Source organism: Tigriopus californicus, chromosome 12, assembly GCF_007210705.1.
Source record: "Tigriopus californicus strain San Diego chromosome 12, Tcal_SD_v2.1, whole genome shotgun sequence".
Classification (NCBI taxonomy): Eukaryota; Metazoa; Arthropoda; class Copepoda; order Harpacticoida; family Harpacticidae; genus Tigriopus; species Tigriopus californicus.
In genome coordinates this window covers 9661279-9670474 of record NC_081451.1, presented here as the reverse complement: position 1 = coordinate 9670474, position 9196 = coordinate 9661279, and the positions used below count along the sequence as shown (strand labels likewise).

The following is a 9196-nucleotide window of genomic DNA, read 5'->3' as shown; positions in this document are numbered from 1 at the left end:
CCTCTTAGTCCACTTTACTCTTCTTTTTCAACTGATCATTCTCAAAGGAGGCCTTTTCCCTACCTTGAACCAAATCTAACTTTTTTTAAGGATTGGCCACAACAACCAGATTTAAATTCTACGGAGTCTTTTTGCTAATTTGCAACTCTTTTTGAACATTTTTTTTCCTAAACTTCGGAATCTTAGCTTGCGTCCTACCTTTCAGAACACATTCACGGATTGCTAGAGTGGAGCAAACTTCCTCAAAAGCTGAAACTAATTCATTAATTTGTAACCCCGAGTTCTGAGTAATGGTCTACCCTAGCTCAAGAAAATGATGATCTGACAGATTACTAGGTAGCATATGGGCATACTGGATTCAATCAGGGTCATTGGAAAAGACCAAGTCCAGAATGTTATTTGCTCGGGTGGCTACACCAACATAATGGGAGAGATTGCACTGAATCGTAAACTCATCCTAAATCCCCTAAAAAAGAAAAACTTCGATCGAAGTGCGCCATCCAGCTCTTTTCCCGTGAATTTGAGAGCTGTCGAGAACGAGCATATTTAAGAGGGGGTGCCTATAAATTGTGACAATGGACAGATCAAGAAAACCTTGGTAAAATGTTTGACAAAAAGGGAAAGGCAAGATTTTGAAGTAAAGAAATTTGCATTGTTCAGAGCTTCTATACACTGAATGAAACTAAAATGTTTCGGAGCTTGACTCCACTTCCAAGACAAACAAAATGGCGACCTTTGAACACTCCTAACTCTTTAGTTACACGGAAAGTCTTAGATAGAACTGAATATTAGCGGTATTGGTAAGGGTTCATAAACAAAACATAGAGTCATATATTAATGGGTCGGATAGTGATCTCAGTTCAGAGAATTGAGAAACTTCCAGCTTGCTGATTGGTGTATTTTTGCAAGCTGGATCTCGGCACTTCCATCACGTGATATCTGATCAAACCCGTCTTCTTTGTTATTATTTTATCCCAGAACGTTCTCGTATTCTAATCTAGATTATTCTGGAATAATCTCTGGAACCGGTTTCCGGAGTTCTAGGAAACGGACGTGTCACTACAATACGTTAACCATTTTCCAAGCACACATGGGCCAATCTTCAAGTGCGTCCGTCAAGCCCTCGAAAATCCAAGCTTGTTCAATTACTGAAGTCCACCTCTCTTCTTTTTCGGACTCCTTCATTCTTGAACGTGCTTCCCTTTAATATTCGTAAGGAATGCGTACGTAATGTTGATCCGGTAACATAATTCAAGTCAGATTTCAGCAGAATATTAAACATTTTTTTCTTTTACTATGCACGAGACCCTAGATAAAGCATCATCATCATCATCATCATCATCAAATGCTCGTCATCCTTCCAGACAGGCAATGTGGTCTGGGCTCATAAAAAAGGAATGTAGGAGTTTATATTATTCCACCTATGAGATTTCTTACTTTAAAGCGTCGCTAATGGGGACGTTTAGGCAAGCTCTGGCAGGTTCGTTTGTTTGCTGGTCACGGTTTGGAGAGTCGAAACCGCCCTTCAAAAGAAATTATGCTAAGATTTAAAGCACCCATCAAATTGATGATAGCCTTTGGTTTCTAAAACACTTCTGAACAAGTTCCTTGGCTGTTGGAATTGGCTTGTTTTTTAAATGTTAATTTTAAAGCCAGCATTTGAATTTGCCACTCGAATTGGAGTTGCTAATTTTCAACCTTACCATCCCCGTCCATATTCCAGTGGTTCATGGCCAGGTGTATGCCAAACCATGGAGTACCACCAGACAACCGAGATTGATTTGTAACCGTGGGGAGTACGGTTAGTTAGTGATTTGTATCCATAGTCAATTGATAATTGTATGCCCTGATCAGGGTTTTAACCGGAGGCCTTAAGATAGGTCTAAAAAATTGAAGCCCATGGACTAGGTGCTCTCCATCTTTGAGAGCTATCGAGGTATTTTTACCTAGTGCTTGGGTCAAGAGTTACATGTTTCCGTTCACCACGGGAATTCAATAAGTCAGGACCTTTCACCCCTGGCTGGTGGACGGAACAACGCATGAAAAAACTGAGGAGACCTGAAAAGAAAAGATTGCGACACCATTTTTTCCTCTAACAACATATCCTTTGTCTTTAAACACACTATTTGTTCTAAGATAACATCTAGGTGAAGCTTTTGATCCAGACCACTTGCAAACAGAAAAGGTCATATTTTGAGCTGACCACATCTGATGATTGTAACATTGATGACTTGAGACGGCCAAAATATGCAATAAAAGCTTTGTTTTGTGGCAAACATTTGCATGAAAGCTGGTCAAAATATGCACCTTCTTATGTTCTTTAATCCAAAATATGCAATCTAAAATGAAAAAATCTCGAGGCATGCAGTCGCAAAATTTACGCCAAGGTTACTTCACAAACAAATTTTTGATCCTAACAAAAAGCTGATTATTGGTGAATGCACTTGCAGCAGACCATCTCGGACATCCTATTTTGGGAGTGAGCCACCTATTTTTCAAGACATTTCACATTCTAATCACAATTTTTTGGTCAAAACCAACACCATCCATACAATATCTCATCCACACACGCATTATAGTTGGCAGATCTGGTTAGCCCTTGAATGTAGGGTTGATCTGGAATTTTGGTCAATTGAGGTGCGAAAAATGACGAAAAGCCATGGCAAATAGAAAATTGACTTTGTGTCCTTAAGAAAAGCCTTGACGTTCCTAACATCTCCATTAGAACAAGTCACTCCCATGGAGCCGACGAAAATTAATTGACCCGATGCCACACACAAGTCCTTGACCGCAATGCAAGTCCTGGGTCATTTTAATCTTTCCTTCGCACTACTGCAGATTACTTTGGCTTCAAAAAAAAGACAAGTCACATTATCACCAAAAATGAACATAGGCTACTTCAAGCGATTTTCATCAGGTCGACCACAAACAAGGCTCTGGAGCCCCAAGCCCCTCTTCACAAGGTCCCTCTTAATGGTCTCGGGCTCACTTTCTAATGCCGGGTCTGGTTTGACTTCAATCGAGTCTCTAACATAAGTGTCAATTACCGGGTTCAATGTGTCACAAAATTCAAGAACATGACAATTTGTTGCAGTTCTGACATCATCATACTATCCCGGCTTACCCTTCCATAAATTTGCAATCGCAAAACGCACTGGAGTCTGTCTGTTTTTTTTTGAAATTTTTGTTGAATATCGAATAGCATTTATCAATAGGTTTGGTGCGACCCTCTCCTGTATTTCCGTCGCATCCGATGATTTGAATTAGAGTAAGTGTGCTCATGACCTAGTTTATGTATTTTACTTTTTCCCGATAATAAATTGAGTCTATGCTTGGAACCATCTGCGTGTAGTAATTCCTCTCCGACCGTAGAACGTTTAGAAGTTCAACAATTTTCATATATTTCAATTGCAAAATCATTTCTATAGTGACCCATTGATAATTGGAATGTCTTCACGGTCTCTTTTACAAGAGGCAACCTATATCCTAGAAGTCTTGTTCACCATCAATGGAGTCCGTGGAGCCGGAGATCGCCCCACCAATCATCAGTCCAGTATTCATATTCAACAGGGAAATCGCCAGAGGGGCCATCACCAGATCTATCCTCACCCCCGGATCCATCGACTCTGAGAAGACTCTCATCACCAGATGCATTATCAGTCCAGTATTCCTCGACAGTAGGGAAATAGACTGAAGGGCCATCACCAGAGGGTCCGTCCAACCTATCATCAAAATCGCCAGCAGCGTAATTCGCATAAGACATATCAATTTGCCTGCTGTGGACTCCAGTACTGGCCAGAGCCAAAGTCAAGAGAAGACCGAACAACACAGGGAACCTCATTGTTACTTTTTCGGGACGAAAAGACCGAGATTGTCTTACGTAGGTGCAGATCAAAAAGTGAGCTCTGAAAATAAGTTGTATTGACTATATGTAGTTGAGGCAAAAAAATATCTTCGTTCAGAAAATGGGAAGCAACTTACTGTCTCAATGACTGGAGCTTCCAGAATGGATTCTCAGGCTGGAAATTGGGACCTTCTTTATATCAAAACAATTGTCAGAGATACACGTGTCCTAATGTATTACCTTTTTGTCTATTTGTAAAAACTATAGATACAATTCTCAGCTCTGACAGACTTTCATGAATCATGACCCTTATCTAGATTTGCATCAGCCAAAGAATACTACAAAAATCAAGCATCTTCCATTATTTGATCCCGAGATGTCGATAGATGGACAATTCGTCAAATATTGAGAAAAAAAAGAATTGTCAAAGAATATTTGCATCACATCAGGATCATCTATCACTAAAATGTCAAATCAAATTCCTCAAACAAATTTTGAGTGCGAGAATGTTGTTAATCCTAGACTGGTATTTACTGATGGAACTAGTGTGCCTACAACGATATAAGGCACACCAGTACTGCCCAGACGGGGGTTTAAAAGAAGATATTTGATGTTTTCAGGTCAGTCCCATACATGCTTTTTTATCTTGCATATACAAGTATTTCATTCATAGGCCTCTTACGTTGTACGAAAAATAATTTGCGTTCTGCCCTTTAGAGGGCGTTTTCCCGTTTTCTTTCGGCTGTCTGACGTTGCAAGTAAGGGCCCTAAAACCTGGGAAAACTAATACCTGTCAAGTAGGAAATCGCACCAAACGGTTTTTTCTGATACTGGGGCCCGTTTTTAAGGGCGATCTGAATTACTGTTCAACCGAAAATTGAGTTTCAAAGGCATTCGTTGCTCCGAGCTACTTAAATTACTAGTTGCAGGTTCTTTAAAGGACTGGCTCGTTCTGCCTACTCAAATTTGTCGGTAGACCAAAAGTCATATAAAGGTTGAAAGGTAATAAATAGATAAATCATAACCTTTCATTTTGACAGTACTGGGAATTACATTCCTTGTGCCGTTCAGAAAAGCCCTCTTTTGGGCTCTTTTATTGTTTAATATTGCTTCCCTCTCGTATTCATAAGGATTGGGTAGGTGAACTAATCCGCTAAATTCACTTCAACTGAAAGGGAAGTTTCAATGATAAATTCACATTGGAATTGCTAATTTCTTTATCTTTGATTTATCATGATTTTGTATTTTAATGGTACAAATGTGCGTATTGTGCAATCAATGCTGAATAAAAGACACATCTGTTATACTTCTTCAATAACTCTGGTTGCGTCACCGGATTGGCTCCCGCAAGGGTTGGACAAATTTAAAGTGTCTGGTAAAAGAGAATCAGTGGCAATTGCATAAAAAATTGCAATGGTATTACTACAGAATAAACGATCTTCCACTTGAACCAGCAAGCAGTAACCAATTTATTGAATAATCATTTCACAATGATATGAAAATGGCACATCAAAGCCAAAGCAGCCCACCGTAAAGCAAAGTGACACGCCAAACTTCAAAGGTGTATGCTAAACATGAGGTTGAACTACAAGGTAACTAGTTTTAACGACGCTGACCTTCCTCATATAGCAACGTGAAAGAAGGGTCAGCTTCTCAAAAACGTGCTTGAAGCCCAAACTTGCATCACTGACACTGGTACCAGCAAACAAACGAACCTACCAGAGCTTGCCTAAACGTCTCCATTAGCGACGCTTCAAACTAAGAAATGTCATAGCTGAAATAATATAAACACCTGCTTTCCGTTTTTTTTTGTGAGCCAAGACCCCCTTCCCTGTCTGGAAGGGTGACGAGCATTTGATGATGCTGATGATGCTTTGTCTAGGGTCTCGTGCATAGTAAAAGAAAATTTTGTTTAATATTTTGCTGAAATCTGACTTGAATTATGTTACCGGATCAACATTACGTACGCATTCCTTACGAATATTAGAAGGAAGCACGTTAAAGAATAAAGGAGTCCGAAAAAGAAGAGAGGTGGACTTCATTAACCCGGGGAGCTCCTAGGTCGACATTTTCGTCAGTATGCTTCTCATGCGAATGAGCTATTTAGCTTGAAGGACCTCAATTAGGGTTCTCGACTTGAGCAAAAAAGAGGCACTGCCGAGCAATCAAAGATCAAGAACGAGTCTTGAAGCGACCCTTTCTTCGAACCCTAGAAAGGCAGGGTCACGTGTCGACACTCGGTTAAGCATTTTTGATTTTTACTTATGTACCCTCTTTTGCTAAAGACGGGAGCCCTAACTAAGGTCCTTTGAGTTAAAAAGCTGCCTTTCCAGTTCAGTACACAGAAGTTGAAGGGTTAATTGAACTAGCTTGGATTTTCGAGGACTTGACGGACGCACTTGAAGATTGGCCAGGCCATGAACAACTGGAATATGGACGGGGACGCTTGGTTTGGGAATAAGCTTTTCGCGATTGAGTTAACGCATTATGTTCTTCTTCAAATGAGAATGATCCTAGGCTACAACAATTACTCATTTCAATTTTCAGGTTGATCGAACGATTGGATCAAAAGTTATGCCGTCTTAAAACGCACTACAAAGCTCTTCAATGAATGAACGAACTAGTCCTCTTGTGATAATTGATTACCAGAAGAGGGCTAAGTCATTCATTCTGTGCTCTGTTATGTACTGCACTTTGAGAGGGAATAACTTTGGACCCAGTCGTTTGATTGAGCTGACATTTGAAATACATCATCGCAGGGATCTGGGGCCAGCCTTATTTGACGAAGTATTTAATGCATTGACTAGAATTGGAGTTGCTAATTTTCAACCTTACCATCCCCGTCCATATTCCAGTGGTTCATGGCCAGGTGTATGCCAAACCATGGAGTACCACCAGACAACCGAGATTGATTTGTAACCGTGGGGAGTACAGTTAGTTAGCGATTTGTATCCATAGTCAATTGATGATTGTGTGCCCTGATCAGGGTTTTAACCAGAGGCCCTCAGATAGGTCTAAGAAATTGAAGCCCATGTACTACATAGGTGCTCTCCATCTTTGAGAGCTATCGAGGTATTTTTACCTAGTGCTTGGGTCAAGACTTCCATGTTTCCGTTCACCACGGGAATTCAATAAGTCAGGACCTTTCACCCTGGCTGGTGGACGGAACAACGCATGAAAAAACTGAGGAGACCTGAAAAGAAAAGATTGCGACACCATTTTTTCCTCAAACAACATATCCTTTGTCCTTAAACACACTATTTGATTTAAGATAACATCTAGGTGAAGCTTTTCATCCAGACCACTTGCAAAGAGAAAAGGTCATATTGTGAGCTGAAAACATCTCATGATTGTAACTTGACGACTTGAGATGTCCAAAATATGCATTAAATATGCATTAAAAGCTTTGTTCTGTGCCAAACATTTGCATGAAAGCTGGTCAAAATATGCACTTTCTTACGTTCTTTAATCCAAAATATGCAATTTAAAATGAAAAAAATCTCAGATCACGAGGCATGCAGTCGCAAAATTTACGCCTAGTTTACTTTACAAACAACTTTTTGCTCCTGACAAAAAGCTGATCATTGGTCAATGAGAGGGCACTTGTAGCAGACCATCTCGGCCATCCTATTTTGGGAGTGAGCCACCTATTTTTCAAGACATTTCACATTCTAAGTACAAAGTTTTGGTCAAAACCAACAGCATTTTCCTTGGCTCAAAATCCCTTCAAAGTATCGGTGTCACACATGTTTCTCCGACTCCCAGCCAAATTACATCAATAACAGAAGCTGAAAAAGTATGTGCTCAATCTGGCCACCAACTTTTCTGCACGAACCATTTTCGCTTCCATTTTCACCTCCACCTACTTGTTTTTGCATTGCCTGTGACTTCACTCTTCAATTTTCCCGTGTGCACTGAACCATGACTGAACCAACGCAATGAATGCGTAAATGTTATTGACTTGGACTTTGCTCAAGCCTTTGACAAAGTAGACCATATTTTACTTTTAAATTGTTTAAGTATTACAGGTAGTGATGGAATACGTATTCTTCAATCTTCTTCATTCTCTTTAGCCGATATGCACACATGAGTAGCAGAATGAAATCCCAACGGAGACTTGGTCAATGCTTGAGGGAATCAAGAGAGAACATGAAGTGAGCATGAAATGGTTGGACAGAGGCAAATAAACAGGCACATCACACCTCCCCCCAAATCGAATATTCTTTCCACACATTGATTGAGGAACTATTTACTATAGCTGACATTTGTCTTCTTGGAGTGAGACATCTTTCTTCTGTCAAGTTTCCAAACCAGCAGGAACAAAAAACTCGGATCACAGATTTGCGAAACGTCATCTCCACAGTATGGGAACGTACTTGGCATCAATTGCAAATCAATCATGGTTGACCAACAACAACCTGATTTCGGTGTTGGGGCTAGCATAGGCATTTATACGGGCACCATAGTTTTAAGTGAAAATCAACAACTTCATGACACTTGAGAAATGTGCCATCGGCGGCTCAAATTAGAGCCTTTTTTGAAGAGTCAATCTTGACTTTGTGGCAATGCAGCAAACTGGTCGGTAATGGGTTGCTCCAGTGTCGGGAAGCCCAACTGATTCAACCGTATCGTAGGGCGTGTCACCGTACTGATTACACACTTGGATCTTAACTGTGGGGGTGGCACTTGAACGAATATTTTGCACCTTTATGCTCGACACATCTACTCTTGTAGTGCAAACACTTTCAGACACAGGCAGGTTTGGGAAATCGCTGGACCTTTTCGACAAACACCTGACCATCCCTCCCACAATTACGACAGGTTTGATGTTGCGCAGGGCAGTTTGGACCCTAAAACCGCATCTTCCACAACGACTGGAAGAAACAATAGACGCCATCTTTTCCCCATCAAACGCATAATATTTGACTTTTCACGAACAAAAAGAAACAGGTTAAAAGGCCAGCGATTCGTAACAGACACCTTACGAGAGATGGCCAGCCTTAGGATTGATAGGTACAAAAAACGTTCAAATGAAAAATTCAAATCCCACGAAAAACGACCAACGAATAATTAGACGCATACTTATTCATTTTCTACAACAGACGAACCTTGCCGACTTTCCATACAAAGGTGTGAAGAGAAAATGTTGCATGCATTAAGTTTTTGTTTTTGTTCATTTTGTTGGGTTTTGTAACACAGCTCATTCAAAGTCACTTGATACTTGAAAATTCAGTGGGTGGATAGTGGGGATTGACCGTGACGTTTGGCTTAGTTCTCCCTCCTCAAAATGCCCAAAATCAGGGTGCTGGACCACATATTTCCTTGAATTTCCTTTATTTGGCATGCCTTATA

At 40.4% G+C, this 9196-nt stretch overlaps 1 long non-coding RNA gene across 1 annotated transcript; it reads right to left on the bottom strand.

The window, feature by feature from the left end:
• Positions 1-3376: 3376 nt before the first annotated feature.
• LOC131891702 (uncharacterized) lies at positions 3377-4294 on the bottom strand. Its single transcript, XR_009374454.1, has 2 exons — positions 3982-4294; positions 3377-3905 (listed from the first exon to the last, which is right to left on the bottom strand). It is a non-coding gene; the product is annotated as an uncharacterized LOC131891702 (long non-coding RNA).
• Between the last annotated feature and the right edge of the window lie 4902 nt (positions 4295-9196).